Genomic DNA, 21,630 nt, shown 5'->3' with positions numbered 1-21,630 from the left:
ATAACACCTGAAACACCTGGTTAATTCCGCAGTACAGAACAGTTAGTTGGAATTGTGGAAAGGGGCCAAGAGTGAGCGGCTGTCAGTTACACTCGAACACATATAACTTTATTTAGTTGCCCAAACATTAGAGCGCAAATTTCCGAGCTTAACTGTCGACTGAATATGTCACACCATCTTATGGCTTAAGGGCACAACCTCTTTAATTCTTAAAACGGCTGAAGGCCCATGATTTAAACCACAACTAAAATAAACTTTCAAAAGGCAGAAAGCGCAAGTTTTTATCCTTAAATAATATTGCAAATGAGGCTGAAGGCCCAAACGATGCAAGACTTGACAAGTAAGGAACTTTCAATTTTAAAACAGCTGAAGGCCCATTATTTAAAACCCAACTAAAAGCATACAAATTCAAACCACCGGCTATAAGCCATTAAAATACACAATCAAACACGAATAAGAAAAGGCAGTACAGCCAGCGGCGCTCAGAAGTTTCCGGAGATCGGTCTGCACTTGAAATATTAACGTTCGCTTAGGGGAGACAGGTAGTCTGCCCAACTGTGTCCGATCCGCCAGCAACCCAACCAAGAGACAGTCAACGGACCCACCGATAAGACGACTTGCTTTCCACCCGACCAGTACACAGGGAACTCGAAAGCCAAAACGTAAAAGGTGTAGCAGCCCACAACCAAGCATACATAAGGTGTCAAAACTACACAGACGTGTTGGACAGCGACAACACGGTGAGGGAAGGACACTGCATGAATTTTACGTCAGAGGCCAGGGCAGGTAACCGGAGCGCTAACAGCCAGAAAGCAGTAAATTCCGTTGCTGCTCTTGGACTTCAAATAACAAAAATACAAAATGAAACTTCCTGGCAGATTAAAACTGTGTGCCCGACCGAGACTCGAACTCGGGACCTTTGCCTTTCGCGGGCAAGTGCTCTACCAACTGAGCTACCGAAGCACGACTCACGCCCGGTACCCACAGCTTTACTCCTGCCAGTACCTCGTCTCCTACCTTCCAAACTTTACAGAAGCTCTCCTGCGAACCATGCAGAACTAGCACTCCTGAAAGAAAGGATATAGCGGAGACATGGCTTAGCCACAGCCTGGGGGATGTTTCCAGAATGAGATTTTCACTCTGCAGCGGAGTGTGCGCTGATATGAAACTTCCTGGCAGATTAAAACTGTGTGCCCGACCGAGACTCGAACTCGGGACCTTTGCCTTTCGCGGGCAAGTGCTCAACCAACTGAGCTACCGAAGCACGACTCACGCCCGGTACCCACAGCTTTACTCCTGCCAGTACCTCGTCTCCTACCTTCCAAACTTTACAGAAGCTCTCCTGCGAACCATGCAGAACTAGCACTCCTGAAAGAAAGGATATAGCGGAGACATGGCTTAGCCACAGCCTGGGGGATGTTTCCAGAATGAGATTTTCACTCTGCAGCGGAGTGTGCGCTGATATGAAACTTCCTGGCAGATTAAAACTGTGTGCCCGACCGAGACTCGAACTCGGGACCTTTGCCTTTCGCGGGCAAGTGCTCTACCAACTGAGCTACCGAAGCACGACTCACGCCCGGTACCCACAGCTTTACTCCTGCCAGTACCTCGTCTCCTACCTTCCAAACTTTACAGAAGCTCTCCTGCGAACCATGCAGAACTAGCACTCCTGAAAGAAAGGATATAGCGGAGACATGGCTTAGCCACAGCCTGGGGGATGTTTCCAGAATGAGATTTTCACTCTGCAGCGGAGTGTGCGCTGATATGAAACTTCCTGGCAGATTAAAACTGTGTGCCCGACCGAGACTCGAACTCGGGACCTTTGCCTTTCGCGGGCAAGTGCTCTACCAACTGAGCTACCAAAGCACGACTCACGCCCGGTACCCACAGCTTTACTCCTGCCAGTACCTCGTCTCCTACCTTCCAAACTTTACAGAAGCTCTCCTGCGAACCATGCAGAACTAGCACTCCTGAAAGAAAGGATATAGCGGAGACATGGCTTAGCCACAGCCTGGGGGATGTTTCCAGAATGAGATTTTCACTCTGCAGCGGAGTGTGCGCTGATATGAAACTTCCTGGCAGATAGAAACTGTGTGCCCGACCGAGACTCGAACTCGGGACCTTTGCCTTTCGCGGGCAAGTGCTCTACCAACTGAGCTACCGAAGCACGACTCACGCCCGGTACTCACAGCTTTCCTTCTGCCAGTACTTCATCTCCTACCTTCCAAACTTTACAGAAGCTCTCCTGCGAACCTTGCAGAACTAGCACTCCTGAAAGAAAGGATATTGCGGAGACATGGCTTAGCCACAGCCTGTGGGATGTTTCCAGAATGAGATTTTCACTGTGCAGCGGAGTGTGCGCTGATATGAAACTTCCTGACAGATTAAAACTGTTTGCCCGACCAAGACTCGAACTCGGGACCTTTCTTTCAGGAGTGCTAGTTCTGCAAGGTTCGCAGGAGAGCTTCTGTAAAGTTTGGAAGGTAGGAGACGAGGTACTGGCAGAAGTAAAGCTGTGAGTACCGGGCGTAAGTCATGCTTCGGTAGCTCAGATGGTAGAGCACTTGCCCGCGAAAGGCAAAGGTCCCGAGTTCGAGTCTCGGTCGGGCACACAGTTTTAATCTGCCAGGAAGTTTCATATCAGCGCACACTCCGCTGCAGAGTGAAAATCTCATTCTGGAAACATCCCCCAGGCTGTGGCTAAGCCATGTCTCCGCTATATCCTTTCTTTCAGGAGTGCTAGTTCTGCATGGTTCGCAGGAGAGCTTCTGTAAAGTTTGGAAGGTAGGAGACGAGGTACTGGCAGGAGTAAAGCTGTGGGTACCGGGCGTGAGTCGTGCTTCGGTAGCTCAGTTGGTAGAGCACTTGCCCGCGAAAGGCAAAGGTCCCGAGTTCGAGTCTCGGTCGGGCACACAGTTTTAATCTGCCAGGAAGTTTCATATCAGCGCACACTCCGCTGCAGAGTGAAAATCTCATTCTGGAAACATCCCCCAGGCTGTGGCTAAGCCATGTCTCCGCTATATCCTTTCTTTCAGGAGTGCTAGTTCTGCATGGTTCGCAGGAGAGCTTCTGTAAAGTTTGGAAGGTAGGAGACGAGGTACTGGCAGGAGTAAAGCTGTGGGTACCGGGCGTGAGTCGTGCTTCGGTAGCTCAGTTGGTAGAGCACTTGCCCGCGAAAGGCAAAGGTCCCGAGTTCGAGTCTCGGTCGGGCACACAGTTTTAATCTGCCAGGAAGTTTCATATCAACGCACACTCCGCTGCAGAGTGAAAATCTCATTCTGGGAACAAAAATACAGTTAAACTCCACCGGATGGTGGCCAAACTTTCGTCCCTCGAACACTCGCTATTGCTCACGGGAATACCCCGAACAGCCAACCATGAAAACCAACGCACACTGTGAACAGACTGGCTTCAGTAAGTAAATCACCACTCAACTTTGATGTCCTGGGTCGGTGAGCCACGAACCTGGTAGCAGTCGGAACAGCTCCCACACACTCCGACACTGCGTAGAGACCGCCAGCGGGCCCGGCCCACTGCGCTGCGCGGAGATTTCCTGGCTGATCCACACCAACCGACCGACTACCGCACACCGGCTAGCCGGAAACTATATGCACCAGACGAAAGATAGTACAAGGTGCGAATATCGATACACACCGCAGCTGCCACACGTAGAAAGAGGAAGAACCACGGCATAACAGCAATAGCCGCGGGAAACCAAACGCAGAGTAACAGCCAAGGTTTAAACCAATGCATAAGCTGGGACCACCACGGCTCAACACCAATTTCTTATATATGTTATGTGATCTTTCTACTTCAGTTTGGAGGATACTCCTACACATTCTACGGTAGTTACTATCCCCTGATAAACATTGCCAACATAGCTCTCGAACATTAATGGGTCCTCCCGCGTATTTAAGTGCAAATCTTCGGGTTTGTTTTCCTCGAGCGCAAACTAGAAGGCCCTCCACCACAGTTTCCTGAAGTTTCATCATTCCTGTATATGACAGAGTGATCAACAGACAGCCCGAAAGCGGCCCCTATGCTGTCTTCCGGATCATTTCAGTATATTGTAAGTAGTAAAGGCCACTCCGGAATTTCCGTTTTCCTTTGACAGTTTCGCCCCTGATGCAGTGTTTTAAGTTCTGTCTGCTGGAGGATTCCAAATACCGTCGCAAAGCTGGTCTGATTTTGGTGAACATAAAATCTTCTGCAGCCGAGATCGCCTGCTTTCGACAGAGTTCTGATGTCATGATCGGATCTTCGGAAGGGTCTTACAAACATGCATGCATGCATGTCAACACTACAGTGCGTGGAAAGTGTTCTCACACTGGTGGTGGCAAGTACTCATATTAATATGAATTTTCCGAAGATTAGGATGATGACAGCAAGACTGTCGAAACCGGTCATTGTGAAATAAAATATAAATGGCAAGTGAGTTTGTTTGCAGGGTATTTTCCTATTCACCAACGACAGATCGCTCCCTAGGAATATGTGCAATCTATGCAGTATCATTTTGTTCACTAAGGAGCAGCGCGTAACTGTGACGAATGCTTTCCAAAAGCCTTGGACTGCGGCAGCTACCTGGGTGGTGCCAACTGCAGCAATCGGGATTTTGTGGTCTGCGTTTAACACGAACGGTTTTCTGACAAGGAACCACGGCAGAAGCGAAATTTTGTCACAAGGTTATCAAGTAATCAGTGAAGTCAATCAAGATAAACTCTTAAGACTGAAGAAAGATGGAACACCTTCTTAGAAGCATCACGTTCTGGATGCTGTACAGAAACTCTACCCTGACTGATTTAGTCTAAGAAAGGATCCACTATGTTTGATACTGAAACGCGAAAGTTTTGTGGTGAATGTCAAAAATAAGTTTGACCTGTTGCTTCAGTTAGAAACTTATGAGCCTCAAGCAGAGGTAGGTGTAGACAGGACACAACAAACTTTCAATAGGAAATTGAAAAAGAATGTAGGAAAGTCATCGAAAAGGAAGAAAGTTTTGTTGTTAGGCAGTTCTCATGCCAGAGGTGTAGGCCAACTTCTGCAGGTGGAATTAGGACCAGAATACCAGGTCACAAATTTTTTCAAACCAAGTGCTAGTCTGGATCAGGTGACAGAGGATTTAGGTTCACTCTGTAAAAGATTTACCAGGGAAGATACCGTGGTTATTGTGGGAGGGCCAGGGAACAGCATCGACAGAGATCCTGGGTACAGTATAGAGTGTGACCTGGTAAAGATTGCGTCGGCATCGAGACACACCAATGTTGAATTTGTATCTGTCCTGAGACGCCATGACCGGCCTCATTTGAACTCTTCTGTTGGGAGAGTTAATTTGGAGTTGGAACGGCTGCTTGGGTCGGGTGCGGGGGCTCATATTGGTGTGGTTCCTGTTGATTATCTCAGTAGGTGGAACTATACCAGGCACGGCCTACATCTCAACAGGAAAGGGAAGGGGAAACTGGCTGGGGTAATAGCAGGAAATTTAAGGGGGGGAGGCACTGCCATGAATGGTAAAATACCAGTGGTTACAGGTGTTGGAGCAGCACCTTTCTTAGGATAGGTAAGACAGAAAGATGTCAAGTTCTACGAGAGGTCAGGATTGAAACAAATCTTCAGTTTAGGAAAGAAATTAAACAGCACAATTCTAGCACATTGGATCACCAATCACAGCTACCAATTATAAATTTTCACCAATCACCAGAAATTTTATCTCCACCAAGTTGTATCTCAGTCCTAGGTAATTCCATTGATGAATTAATGTCACCCAACCCAGTTGACATAATCTGCCTCTCTGAACACCATGTGACCACTGGTATAGGAACTAGGCCTAAGCACAATGAGAAACTCAGACAGGAGAGTACTGCAAATGTTAGAATAAGGAAAGGTTCTCATAAAAGTATAATTAAAAATAATGTAAGTATATTTCATCAAAATATTGGGAGTTTAAAGAATAAAGTAGATAAGCTTCTGGTTTGTTTAGAAGATTTAGAAGCTGAGAATGAAATAGATATACTATGCCTGTCTGAGCATCACATTGTTACTGATATGGATAAGGTAAATGTAAGTGGTTATAAGCTCTCTGCACATGTAATGAGAGAAAATATGGAGAAAGGAGGAGTTGCCATATATGTCAAAAGTTATCATTGTGCAAAAAGTATAGAAACAAAAAAGTTTTGTGTAGAGAAACATATAGAAGCATGTGCCTGTGAGCTTAAATTAAATAAAGGCACATTTATAATTGTAACTGTATATAGGTCCCCATCAGGAAATTTTCATCAATTTCTGAAAAATTTGGACTCCTTGTTGTGCTATCTGTCAGACAGGGGGAAGCAAATTATTATTTGTGGGGACTTCAATGTAGATTCTCTGAAAGAGGGTAATAGGAAAAATGACCTTGAAGTATTACTCGGTTCTTTCAATTTGACACCCGTTATTGATTTTCCTACTCGGGTGGTAAAGGATAGCAGCTCACTGATAGATAACTTCTTTATAGACCAAGATAAGTTTAACCAGATAAATGCTCAGCCTGTTGAGAATGGTCTTTCTGATCATGGTGCACAGCTAGTTACAATATATGACATAGCTCCATTCAGCAATACTAAACAGTCCTCCAAAGTAGTACGTTCAGTCAACGATTTAACAATTGCAAATTTCAGGGAAAGCCTACAGCAGTTAGACTGGGATGAGGTGTACCGTGAACCTGATTCCAATTTAAAATATAATTTATTTCATGACATTTTTGTAAATGCGTTTGAAAACTGCTTCCCCAAGAAAATAGTTAAATATACTCGTAAGAAACCTTGTAACAAACCATGGCTTACTAAGGGTATAAAAATATCTTGTAACCAGAAAAGGGAAATGTATCTGACAGCAAGAAAGAGTAGTGACCCAGAAACTATCAAAAATTATAAAAACTACTGTGTTATATTAAGAAAAGTTATTAAAAAATCCAGGAGTATGTGTATCATGTCTGAAATCAGCAACTCTGATGATAAAATTAAAACAATTTGGAATATTATTAAAAGAGAAACAGGTCAACCAAGAGCAGAGGAAGACAGTATTACCATTAAATTGAATGAAAACTTTACGAACAAAAAGTCAGAAGTTCAAAATATTTTTAATAATCATTTTCTAAATGTTGTGGATATAGTAGGATCCAGGTGTTCATTAGAAGATGCTAGGCTGTTAATGGAAGAGGCCATACCTATGCAATTTGATACAATTGTAATCTCACCCACTTCTCCCTCTGAAATTAGGAAAATAATAAACTTGCTTAAAAGCAAAAACTCACATGGAATTGATGGCATTTCCAGCAAAATACTAAAAGCTTGTTCTCAACAGATAAGTAAGATTCTCAGCCACCTGTGTAATAGCTCTCTGGAACAGGGCATTTTCGCTGATAGACTGAAATATGCTATTGTTATACCTTTGCATAAAAAGGGGGATAGATCTGATGTCAACAATTACCGTCCAATCTCCCTTCTAACAGCTTTATCCAAAATTTTTGAGAAAGTAATGTATTCAAGAGTAGCTTCACATATCTGTAAAAATGAAGTACTAGCAAAATGTCAGTTTGGTTTCCAGAAAGGTTTTTCAACAGAAAATGCCATATATGCTTTCGCCAGTCAAATTTTGAATGATCTGAATAACCGAACACCTCCCATTGGGATTTTTTGTGATCTCTCAAAGGCTTTTGATTGTGTAAATCATGAAATTCTGCTAGACAAGCTCAAGTATTGTGGCATGAGTGGGACAGTGCACAAATGGTTTAATTCGTACCTAACTGGAAGAGTGCAGAAAGTTGAAATAAGTAGTTCTCGTAACATGCAAAGATCAGCACATTCCTCAAACTGGGGAACTATCAAGAATGGGGTTCCACAAGGGTCAGTCTTGGGTCCTTTGTTGTTCTTATTATATATTAATGACTTGCCATTCTATATTCATGAAGAGGCAAAGTTAGTTCTCTTTGCTGATGATACAAGTATAGTAATCACACCTGACAAACAAGAATTAACTGATGAAATTGTCAATACTGTCTTTCAGAAAATTACTAAGTGGTTCCTTGTAAACGGACTCTCACTGAATTTTGATAAGACACAGTACATACAGTTCCGTACAGTGAATGGTATGACGACATTAATAAATATAGACCTTAATCAGAAGCATATAGCTAAGGTAGAATATTCCAAATTTTTAGGTATGTCCATTGATGAGAGATTAAATTGGAAGAAACACATTGATGATCTGCTGAAACGTTTGAGTTCAGCTACTTATGCGATAAGGGTCATTGCAAATTTTGGTGATAAACATCTTAGTAAATTAGCTTACTACGCCTATTTTCACTCATTGCTTTCATATGGCATCATATTTTGGGGTAATTCACCACTGAGGAATAAAGTATTTATTGCACAGAAGCGTGTAATCAGAATAATAGCTGGAGTCCACCCAAGATCATCCTGCAGACATTTATTTAAGGATCTAGGGATATTCACAGTAGCTTCTCAGTATATATACTCTCTTATGAAATTTGTTATTAACAACCAAACCCAATTCAAACGTAATAGCAGTGTGCATAACTACAATACTAGGAGAAAGGACGATCTTCACTATTCAAGATTAAATCTAACTTTGTCACAGAAAGGGGTGAATTATACTGGCACTAAAGTCTTTGGTCACTTACCAAATAGTATCAAAAGTCTGACAGATAACCAACAAGTATTTAAGGAGAAATTAAAAGAATTTCTGAATGACAACTCCTTCTACTCCATAGAGAAATTTTTAGATATAAATTAAGAAAAAAAATATTAAAAAAATAAAAAAAATAAAAATAAAAAAACACAAAAAAAGTTGTTATATTAACTTAAGTATGTTGTTAAATTAACCTAATTATGTCATGTAGTGGAAAATTCGACTCGTTGCACATCATTACGAAATATCGTATTCATGATCCATGGAACTAGTATTAATCTAATCTAATCTAATCTAATCTAATGTCCTGATTTCCCTCTGTGCTGGAAAGTAAGAATTTGTTATGTCAAAACTCTTAGAACTTTTTAAGTAAAACAGTCGTTATTAACATTCTATACCTACGTCTTCATTCTTCATGTATTTATATTTATTTATCAACGTAGTCGCCCTAGCTACTAACGCATTCACCCCAGTGACAGAAAAGTTTGTTGATACCGGCACTGTAGATTGTTTGATTTTATTGACAGAGCCCTAACCTCACCACTAGTAGCACCGCTTCATCACTCCTCGAAAGTGTTCTTTAAATTTGTGTTACACCGACATGTTTCACTACACAATTTGGAGCCCCCCAACGGCAGAGGGTTGCAAATATGTAGACATGAAGAATAAAGATGTAGGATGTTAGTAACATCTATTTTATTTAAAACACTTCAAGCGTTTTCACATAAAAAATTAGGTGGCATTACTTTTGAACATGCTCTCGTACATTTTGTGGTATCACATTTCAGCAAAAGTCTGCATATTCACAGAGATTATTCTGGTTCAGAAACAGGAAATCTGACTGTCTGTCGGTTCAGTAGCACATTAGTTTTCAAGCGTCACAGATTTCTAATTATCCAATACCTATGCATATACTGCCTCACGAATCCTGTATCTCAAAACGAATTCATCTAATTAATGTCTGACAAAATAAAAGATTTCTGCTTTAATAACACTTCTTTAATCATTGGACAGAAAAGTGTGTACCGTTTGTAACTCTATTAGCGATATTACCTACAATGGTCTCATCTAATTTCTTTGTCTGTTTTTACTTAGTGTGAATTCTGCATACGTATGCTGTTGGATGTAACATCCATATAAATATTATATTCATTATTTCTGATAATATATGTAATTGTAATTAATCTGTGGCTGTAATTTCCAAAATATGTGTTGTAAAAGAAGTAAAAAACCAAAAATTTAATTGAAATACTGGATCATGCGTAGGGAGAGTAGATCAGTAATCATAACTTGGAGGGAAGTCCCTCCACAATGGAACTGGTTAGTCGGGAACAGAAAAGGTGGATCTGGTGGTCGAACTGCAAGGCTCCTGTGTAGCATGTGTTAGTCGGTGGTTAGTAGGCAAAGAGTGCGCATCTTGTGAACTGACAGAGGCGAGAAGAACTGCAAAGATTATATATCATAGCCTCGGATGTGGAAGTAATGAGGCTTATTATTTGTGGCATACTTTGATTAGCTCTGTATATGCAAATTCGACGCTAAGAAGAGAATTCTCAGAGCCTATAACAGGAAGAGCCATACTTGCTTTTGCCGCCCTTTTTTGAATAGCAGCACCTTCAGGTCAAATTATCACTTGAGTACTGTATCATTGTGTGGACCAGTAGTGTGGTTTCGTTTTAAATGATAATTTGTCTTCTGTAAACTTTGAATATTGGAAATTACTACTATTGAAATAGTTATGTATCTTATGTTTGTATCCTAGTAAAGTTCGAATATTTGTAGTCAATTGCTTATTCTAGATTTCTTTATTGGAATATGACATTTAAATTTGGCTCAACAATTAGCATGGCAACCCAGAAACTAATTTATCAGTAGATTCAGATCGTGGCTGAACACTTCAGTCACAACGCAACATGGGAAACATTGTTAAATACATAATACCTCAAATTGTAAACACTATTACACACATCAAAAAAGTTTTGCGTCACCCCGGTTCCCAGAACCACTGAAAATAGACGTTGACTGTGGATACTGTATCACAGACACAGTGCCTTTGCCTGGACAGGGTCCTATCACAAGTACTACGATGAATCCGAGTATCCTAATTTACTGAACTGAAAAACAATTATTTTCCTTAATAGAAGTTAACAAACTTTGTAGAGCTGTAAAGTATATAATTAGTTAGTGAGCATAAGGTATTAAATACTCCACGTAGTTTTCCTAAATAGACAGCTTAAGTATTCGATTCAAGTATTCTTTTTATTGAAATACACACATCAAAAAAGTTTTGCATCAGCTCGGTTCCTAGAGTTCCGGAACCTGTACAGAAAATTGGAATAGAGATCAACATAAACATCATTTCCGCCCTTTTTATGCCTCATGAAAACCATACAGTGAGATCTTCAGAATTGGTGGTCCGGATTGCTGTACACACTGGTACCTCAAATACCCAGTAGCACGTCCTCTTGTACAGATGCATGTCTGTATTCGTCGTGGCATACTATCCACAAGTTAATCAAGGCACTGTTGGTCCTGATTGGTCCATGCCTCAACGGCGGCTCGGCGTAGATCCCCTAGAGTGGTTGGTGGATCACGTCGTCCATTAACAGGCCTTTTCAATTTATCCCAGGCATGTTTGATAGGGTTCATGTCTGGAGAACATGCTGGCCACTCAAGTCGAGCGATGACATTATCATGAAGGAAGTCATTCACAAGATGGGCACGATGGGGGCGCGAGTTGTCGTCCATGAAGACAAATGCCTCGCCAATATGCTGCCGATGTGGTTGCACTATCGGTCGGAGGATGGCATCCACGTATCGTGCAGCCGTTACGGCACCTTCCATGACCACCAGCGGCGTACATCGGTCCCACATAATGCCACCCCAAAACAGCAGGGAACCTCCGCCTTACTGCACTCGCTGGATAATGTGTCTAAGGCGTTGAGCCCGACCAAGTTGCCTCAAAAACACGTTTCCGACGACAGTCTGGTTGAAGGCATATGCCACACTCATCGGTGAAGAGAACGTGATGCCAATCCTGAGCGCTCTATTCGGCATGTTGTTGGGCCCATCAGTACCGCGCTGCATGGTGTCGTGTTTGCAAAGATGGAACTCGCCGTGGACGTCGGGAGTGAAATTGCGCATCATGCAGCTTACTGCACGCAGTTGGAGTCGTAACACGACGTCCTGTGGCTGCACGAAAAGCATTATTCAACAGGGTGACGTTGCTGTGCGGGTTCCTCCGAGCCACAATCCGTAGGTAGCGGTCATCCACTGCAGTCGTAGCCCTTGGGCGATCTGAGCGAGGCATGTCATCGACAGTTCCTGTCTCTCTGTATCTCCTCCATGTCCTAACAAAATCGCTTTGGCTTACTCCGAGACGCCTGGACACAGCCAAATGGTTCAAATGGCTCTGAGCACTATGGGACTTAAGATCTGAGGTCATCAGTTCCCTAGAACTTAGAACTACTTACACTTAACTAACATAAGGACGTCACACACATCCATGCCCGAGGCAGGATTCGAACCTGCGACCGTAGCAGTCGCGCGGTTCCAGACTGAAGCGCCTGGACACTTCACTTGTTGAGAGCTCGTCTTGGCACAAAGTAACAGTGCGGACGCGATCTAACCGCAGTTCAGACCGTCTAGGCATGGTTGAACTACAGAAAACACGAGCCGTGTCCCTCCTTCCTGGTGGAATGACTGGAACTGATCGGCTGTCGGACCCTCTCCGTCTAATAGGCGCTGCTCATGCGTGGCTGTTTACATCTTTGGGCACGTTTAGTAACATCTCTGAACAGTCAAAGGGACTGTGTCTGTGATACAGTATCCACAGTCAACGTCTATTTTCAGTGGTTCTGGGAACCGGGGTGATGCAAAACTTTTTTGATGTGTGTAATAGTATTTACAATTTGAGGTATTACGTATTTAACAATGTTTCCCATGTTGCGTTGTGACTGAAGTGTTCAGTCACGATCTGAATCTACTGATAAATAAGTTTCTGGGCTGCCATGCTAATTGTTGAGCCAAATTTAAATGTCATATTCCAATAACAGCAATCTAGAATAAGCAATTGGCTATAAATATTCGAACTTTACTAGGATACAAACATAAGATACATAACTATTTCAATAGTAGTAATTTCCAATATTCAAACTAACAAAAGAACCTCTTGTCCAAGTCAGTATTGCTCCACAATCAGTAATAATTTACCTGTAATTATCAGGATCTTGCTACTATAATGTACAGATAGTGTTATTGGGAGCCAGTTGTTGCCTAGACACATGAATACTTTTACTGAGTAGTCTGAGTAGAGTCACTGGTACATTCCTTCTAAATTGTGATACTGTCTTTTATCTTACCAGATGAAGTTAAGCCAACGCCAATAATTACCTTCCTTTATGAACGATGATAGTACAAGGTACAGCTTTGCGTCATTAGGCTGGTGATCATTTCTTTTCACATAATTACAGTTTAATAGATTGCTAATAGATCCTTGGTTCGATTCCTATTTACGTTGCTACTGCTTTCTTTCAGCAGAAATCTTTAGGGAAGCAAATTTAGCCTGACACCTTTCCATTGCCCTTTGTCATGGTCACAAAAATAAAGATATTTTCACAAGGAAAACATTAACAGCATGTTAGTACCTTAATAGTAGCCAGGAGTGTTATATGTTCTTCAGGTTTGATTTTCATTAGGATGTCAACCGTTCTGTGCAATATTCAAATATAACTCGAAAGTCTTCCTGGTGTCACACTCATTTTATTCTGTACAGAAGCGCTTCACAAAAGCAGCTCACACTGTAACATATTATTTAATATTGTGCATCTTTCTGAATATTTCTTTGTCTTTTTTTGCTTTTAAATTTTCGTACTAGGCTTTTATGAATTATGTTGTGATTTATTCTATGATCAAGTATCTTTGGTTCCTGTGTTCCATGGAACCTGACGAATTAAACTAAATTAAGTCAAATATATGACAGTCTAGATTTTCTCACTATGTACCTGTACTTAATTCCTCGGATTTCAGCAGTGAAATTTAATGAATGGTACTCTCTTACCTCATCTTCCGCTGAGAAGTGACATTAATCGTGGAATGAAATTTGCACTGAGTGGTTTAACATCAGAGTAGACGAAAATCCTCAATTTCCATAAAACACGCTAGCATGAGTGGATGTCCTGCTGGTGCACATGTCCCTCTCCCTCTCACATGTTCTGTGCTGGACTGCGTCCACTCACAGAGCTGCCAATCACAATTTATGAGGACGCCGTGTACAGTCGCAGGGCATGGAGAGTTCATTCGCGTCCATGGTGATGAACAATCGAATTTTTGTATTCCTGATTGCGAGTAATGGAGGGAGAGAGGCGCAGGCCGTCTGCTCCCGTTATTTCGTCACGGGTCCGCCAGGGCTGCGTCCTGACAGGGTCGCCAACTCTGCTGAATTATTCAGCGGCTTAAAACCAGAGTGCGTCAAAGCGGCGAGTATGAGGGCCGAATAACTGGACGCCACGCTGCTGGTTAGCGAAACACAGCCAGAGAGGGAAGCCCTTGTGGAAAAGCCGGAAAATCCGGCAGCAGATTTTTTTTTTTTTAGGCCGCAGACTCGACCGCGTGATTTTTCCGTTGCGAGGGGAGCGCTAAAGCAGAACTCCACTTGCGTAATCGCTGATCTCTCTGATACAAATTCACACATGCACGCAAACACGCACGCACACACACACACACACACATATACAGGGGGAGGCAAAACTGTACATGGAGAGAGAGAGACAGATAGAGAGAAGGAGTGGGAAACACAGATCTAGAAAAGCAGAAATAAGATATGTAAAGAGTTATAGCCCCAGTGGATTTTTGTACAGCTGGTACCTTGAGTACCTCGAAGGTAGAGACGCTGAAAGTGATGATATCTGAGTGAAAAATGTTGGGAAAAGTTTTTGGCCAGATTCTGTGTACCGATTATAATTTTTCATAGCGTAATTTTATTGCGTGTCACTTCTTTCCTATTTTTGCCCATAAATTTATAATTAGAGTGAACTATATTCACATTAGTAATATTCTCATACAAAACGAAGTGAATGGCATTTATAACTTAGATAGCTCTATGACCACATTTACACCTGTTATATTAGTGTACATAACAAAAAGTGTCACTCCTGAAGTAACTAAAACTCATCCAGGAAACAATAGCAGTACCACATATCATCATGATAGTCATCGAAATTTAGTCTGTAGTGCCTTTCTTTCGAAATGGAAGCAGCAAGTAGCTGTGCTGTCATCAAGTTGATTTAGCATGGCGTTCAAGGGTACAGTGATAGCCGCAGTAGAAAGTACAGACGCATGTTTACACGGTTTGTTTGTGATCGACGGTCTGGCGATATTTCTTTTAAGAATTTGTGAAGTACATGAAACGAATATATGAAATACACTGAAGAACCAAAGAAATTGGTACACCTAATATCGTGCGAATACGCAGAAGTGCCGCAACACGACGTGGCATTCTCTCGACTAACGTCTGAAGCACTGCTGTAGGGAACTGGCACCATGAATCCCACAGGGCTGCCCATAAAACCGTAAGAGTACGAGTGCGTGGAGATCTCTTCTGAACAGCACGTTGCAAGGCATCCTAGATATGCATAATAATGTTACTGTCCGGGGAGTTTAGGGACAAGCGGAAGTGTTTAAACTGAGAAGAGTGTAACTGGAGCCACTCTGCTCCAATTCTGGACGTGTGGGTTGACGCAATGTCCTGCTGAAATTGCCCAAGTCCATCGGAATGCACAATGTACAAGAATGGATGCAGGTGATCAGACATGATGCTTACGTACGTGTCACCTGTCAGTCGTATCTAGGCGTATCAGGAGTCCCATATCTTCCAAATTTGCACACAACATTGCCTCCACCAGCTTGAATGGTTCAAATGGCTCTGAGCACTATGGGACTTAACATCTGAGGTCATCAGTCTCCTAGAACTCAGAACTACTTAAACCTAACTAAGCTAAGAACATCACACACATCCATGCCCGAGGCAGGATTCGAACCTGCTACCGTAGCGGTCGCGCGGTTCCAGACTGAAGCGCCTAGAACCGCTCGGCCACTGCGGCCGGCCCACCAGCTTGAACAGTACCCTGGTGGCATGCACGGTCCATAGACTCATGAGGTTGTCTCCATACCCGTACACGTCCATTCGCTCGATGTAATTTGAAACGAGACTCGTCCGACCAGGCAACGTGTTTCCAGTCATCAAAAATCCAATATCGGTGTTGACGGTCCCAGGCGTGGCGTAAATTATTGTATCGTGCAGTCATCAAGGGTACTGGACCTTCGGTTCCTAAAGCCCATATCGATGATGTTTCGTTGAATGGTTCGTACGATGACCCTTGTTGATGGCCCAGCATTGAAATCTGCAGAAATTTGCGGAGGTGTTGCACTTCCGTCACGCTGAATGGTTTTCTTCAGTCGTCGTTGACCTGTTCTTGCAGGAACTTTCTCCAGCATCTGCGATGTCGGAGATTTGATGTTTTACCGTATTCCTGACACTCACGGTACACTCAACTAAACAATTTGGCATATTATTACAAGGGAGACAGGGCAACTAAGTGTACAGGATGACGGCATCACCATCAAAGCGAATGGAAACTTGATCAACAACAAGCCGGAAGTCGAAAACATTTTGAATAATCGTTTTTTAAATGTTGTAGAGAAAATAGGATCTAATTGTTCACTAGAAGAAGCAAGGCAGTTAATGGAAAAGGCCTTACCGACACCATTTGACACAACTGAAATTCCGCCCACCTCTCCTTCTGAAATTAGGAAGATAATAAACTCTCTCAAGAATAAAAGCTGGCATGGAATTGAACGCATTTCCAGCAGGATAATAAAAGCTTGTTCCCAAGAAATAAGTGGGATTCTCAGCCACATATGTAATAGCTCTCTGAAGCAGGGTATTTTCCCAGATAGACTGAAGTATGCCATTGTTAAACTACTGCACAGAAAAGGGGATACGTCTGATGTCAACAACTATCACCCAATCTCTTGAAAAAGTAATGTATTGTAGAGTACCTTTGTAAAAATAAAGTTTTAACGAAATGTCAGTTTGGTTTCCAGAAGGGTTTTTCAACGGAAAATGCTATACATACTTTCACTAATGAAATATTAAACGCTCTGAGTGATCGGAAGTCACCCGTTGGGGTTTTTTGTGATCTATCAAAGGCTTTTGATTGTGTAAATCATGGAATACTTCTAGATAAGTTCAAGTACTGTGGTATGAATGGGACAGTGCTCAAATGGTTTAAATCATACCTAACTGGAAGAGTGCAGAGAGTTGAAATAAACAGTTCACATAATATGCAAAAAACTGGTAATTTCTCAAACTGGGGAACAATCAAGAATGGGGTGCCGCAAGGTTCGGTCTTAGGTCCTCTGCTGTTCTTAATATACACTCCTGGAAATGGAAAAAAGAACACATTGACACCGGTGTGTCAGACCCACCATACTTGCTCCGGACACTGCGAGAGGGCTGTACAAGCAATGATCACACGCACGGCACAGTGGACACACCAGGAACCGCGGTGTTGGCCGTCGAATGGCGCTAGCTGCGCAGCATTTGTGCACCGCCGCCGTCAGTGTCAGCCAGTTTGCCGTGGCATACGGAGCTCCATCGCAGTCTTTAACACTGGTAGCATGCCGCGACAGCGTGGACGTGAACCGTATGTGCAGTTGACGGACTTTGAGCGAGGGCGTATAGTGGGCATGCGGGAGGCCGGGTGGATCTACTGCCGAATTGCTCAACACGTGGGGCGTGAGGTCTCCACAGTACATCGATGTTGTCGCCAGTGGTCGGCGGAAGGTGCACGTGCCCGTCGACCTGGGACCGGACCGCAGCGACGCACGGATGCACGCCAAGACCGTAGGATCCTACGCAGTGCCGTAGGGGACCGCACCGCCACTTCCCAGCAAATTAGGGACACTGTTGCTCCTGGGGTATCGGCGAGGACCATTCGCAACCGTCTCCATGAAGCTGAGCTACGGTTCCGCACACCGTTAGGCCGTCTTCCGCTCGCGCCCCAACATCGTGCAGCCCGCCTCCAGTGGTGTCGCGACAGGCGCGAATGGAGGGACGAATGGAGACGTGTCGTCTTCAGCGATGAGAGTCGCTTCTGCCTTGGTGCCAATGATGGTCGTATGCGTGTTTGGCGCCGTTCAGGTGAGCGCCACAATCAGGACTGCATACGACTGAGGCACACAGGGCCAACACCCGGTATCATGGTGTGGGGAGCGATCTCCTACACTGGCCGTACACCACTGGTGATCGTCGAGGGGACACTGAATAGTGCACGGTACATCCAAACCGTCATCGAACCCATCGTTCTACCATTCCTAGACCGGCAAGGGAACTTGCTGTTCCAACAAGACAATGCACGTCCGCATGTATCCCGTGCCACCCAACGTGCTCTAGAAGGTGTAAGTCAACTACCCTGGCCAGCAAGATCTCCGGATCTGTCCCCCATTGAGCATGTTTGGGACTGTATGAAGCGTCGTCTCACGCGGTCTGCACGTCCAGCACGAACGCTGGTCCAACTGAGGCGCCAGGTGGAAATGGCATGGCAAGCTGTTCCACAGGACTACATCCAGCATCTCTACGATCGTCTCCATGGGAGAATAGCAGCCTGCATTGCTGCGAAAGGTGGATATACACTGTGTAGGGAAGCAGCCTACTCACGCTGTAGTAAATTCACATCAGTTTCCGTTGTGTGCCAGCCAGTCTGCTGTAACTAGCTCTGACGTCATAAATGTTGCGCAATACCTTAAAAATCAAGCAAATGAACTAAAACTTTTCTAGCGGGTCAGAAATAATACTAAATTAATGTGTGTTAAAAATCAGTTCGATAACTTCAGCCATTTCCGAGATTTGGACGTTTTTCTGGAAAAATCATTGGCGCAACAGAACAGAGCTAGAGACTTCAAAATTTATATTTAGATTCATCTTTCATAATGATTTAATAAAAACAGTACTTTGGATTTCACAAATTAAGACTTTAGTGGAAATTCATGATTTTCTGGTTTTCGTCTCAAAACTGAAGGAAGCAAGATAGATTAAGTAGGCTAGTAAATAAGGCTAGGATGTTTAGATTTAAATAGGTTGGAGGTCCGCTATGATTATGAAAATGTGTAAAGTTTCTTTTTAATACCTATAAAATTATAGCGATAGCGGATCTCAACAGGGCCAGTTCAGAGCTCATCTAGTGCGTGCAGGGCAATTAAATTAATTCTCTCGCCTAAAGTATTTAACTTAGCCACGTCAAAATTTTATTATCAATACTTACCTGCGTGCTGAATGCACGTTTAAATTAAGAGCTTCTTCGGCCATCAGCAAAAGAAGCTATAAATTATTATGTAACTTGAAGTGGTGCGTTACTAGCCCAACGGCTAGTCGGGAGAGCGGATTTAATCAGGCGTTCCCTCAGCCGTCCGCACCGCGGCTTTATATATAAGAACACTGCGCGAGGAAGCAAGGCCCCAGTTCTCTCCAGACACTGAATGACACGCCATCTGTGTCGGTAGTCGCGTCGCATCAGTGTATCTGCTACAAACAGCCTCGGGTGCCGTATTAAGTTACTAGAGATACGCGGAACCATGAAAACATTATATGTGAAGTGTTAATTCTGGAATGATTTTCATTATCTAGCTTCAGTTTGCGTATTGTCGTAATTTTCACGTGCCGTCGCGGGACAGACATTCTACCAAATATTTAGCGTGGCGTTTGATGAAATATTTTCATCAAATTATGGCAAGCATTCTTTTTAACATTTAATTCGGACATTTATAGTTGCATCAGCGCATTAGACTCTGAACTGCTCTGTTAGTTAGGTTGTAGGGATACTTGTGGTTTTTATCAGTGAATTTCAGAATATACTCAACTATTTTGGAAAACTGTTTTTGATTAGAAATCCCGGACAATCTCCTAATTCCTCAGAGCTATAAGCTGCAGCTATAAGAACATTCTCAGGTAAAGTGGGCACTAGGATATCTATTTACTGGCTCCAAGTTTTATTAAATCACTTTCTGGGGGTCACGGAGTAAATAGAGAGCCAGTGTTGAGAACGGCAAAAGACAGCAATAACAACATTCTAAAAGCTAGAACTGAATCAACACGCAAGCATATATCCAGCAATAGATTAATTGTTTAATTAGATTTTTTACAAACTCATCCGCCGCCCCACATATGGTGCATCGGCCGGGAAATGTTACAACATTCAAACAAGGATACAACAGTAGATTTATATATTTTTACAAACTCATCCGCCGCCCCACATATGGTGCATCGGCCGGGAAATCAACTAAGTGAAAGTGATTTTAACTATTCGGATTCGCGAGTGAAATGCGACACGCAACTGAGAATAGAACAGTGAATGTGTTACGTGTGTATGTGGACGACGCAATTGGGTTAACAACGCATCTGGATTGACGGAGCTGGCACTGAGTCTAGCGGTGCTGCCGGCATCGCGAGAAACCAGTTTTCGCCGTACCGCAGTCGTCCGCTGGAGCAGCCGGCGCAGAGCCTGCAATTGCGGGCCACGCAAACACACAACAGCCGTCGGAGAGCCGTCTGCAGTTCAACGTGCCACGTCGCATCAGGAATCCTGGTACGCCGCGCCGGCAACGCCCTACGTCGTGCAGAAGGAACTAAGTTAAGTGAAAAGCTGTTAAAAATTTTACTAACCTGCACTAAAAGACTGTCGGCGATGGAACCGTCAAAAGAAACTGAGGTTAAACTTAAATCAGAACCTATGTCTGTTGAGGGAACTGTAAATACAGACAACGGTTCAAGTGTAAATATGCTTGAAAGTAGTAATGTTAAGGTGAAATATGAAGTATTGTTTCCTGACAGTAGTGTGGGAAGGGGCAATGATTCAATAATAGAGACCCCTGTAGTAAAGCGGAAAGTAGAAATTGTAAATTTATTGGATGATAGTTTCTCTGATGAATTAAAAATGAAACAGTCATCAGAGATGGTAGAATTTAAGAAGGAGCAGTTAGATATGACTAATCAATCAGAAGTTTCATTTGGTTTTGATGATTCTGGTATTGGAGCTAGTTTTTCGTCACCTGAGTGTGATAAAAAGCCAGCTCGTGAGCAACCCAAAGATGCTGGGGCTGTTGATCTAAATGTTATATTACAAGCAATAGCTGCCAGTCAAACAAATTTTAATATGCGGTTTGAGGCAATGGACAATAAATTAGAATCCAATAATGCTGAATTAAAGTCTGAAACAAGTGAACAGGTCAAAAGCAGTAATGCTGAATTAAAGTCTGAAATTGTGGCCAGCCAAACCAATTTTAATAAACAGTTTGAGGCGATGGACAATAAATTAGAATCCAATAAAGCTGAATTAGAAAATTCTTTCCAGGCTAGTTGCAATAAGTTGAAAGAGGATCTGGACAGTTTGAATTATAAAATTGATTGCAATCATGAGGATATTAAGAAAAAGGTTGCTCAACAGTTTTCTGAAATGTATAAAACAGTTAAATCCGAAGTTGCTGAGGTTCGCAAAGACTTCCAAATGGAAGATGCGAAGCTGGAGCACAAGTTAACAGAAAAGATCGAGGCGGAATCTGAACTGTGCTCAGATAGATTTAAAGATGTTAACATTAAAGTAAACATATGTCAAGCAGATGTAGATGCAATTAAAACTGACACTACTCATATTGTGCAAAGAGTAGATAATGTTGAAATGAAAGTAGAAAATATAAGTACTAACATTGCTAACATTGAGAGTAAAGTAGCTTCAGTAACTTCTGGTAATGGTAATGTACAACAAGTTGTAGCTGCAAACGCCGCTTTTATCGGGTGTCGGCAGTTCTTGCGGTTCGATCCAGATAAAAATATCCACCCGCTAGATTTCTGGAACGATTTTGAAGATGTGATTCCACTTGGTCTGAACGAGA

This window comes from Schistocerca americana, chromosome 1, assembly GCF_021461395.2.
Source record: "Schistocerca americana isolate TAMUIC-IGC-003095 chromosome 1, iqSchAmer2.1, whole genome shotgun sequence".
In the NCBI taxonomy this organism is placed as follows: domain Eukaryota; kingdom Metazoa; phylum Arthropoda; class Insecta; order Orthoptera; family Acrididae; genus Schistocerca; species Schistocerca americana.
This window is presented reverse-complemented; position numbering follows the sequence as displayed.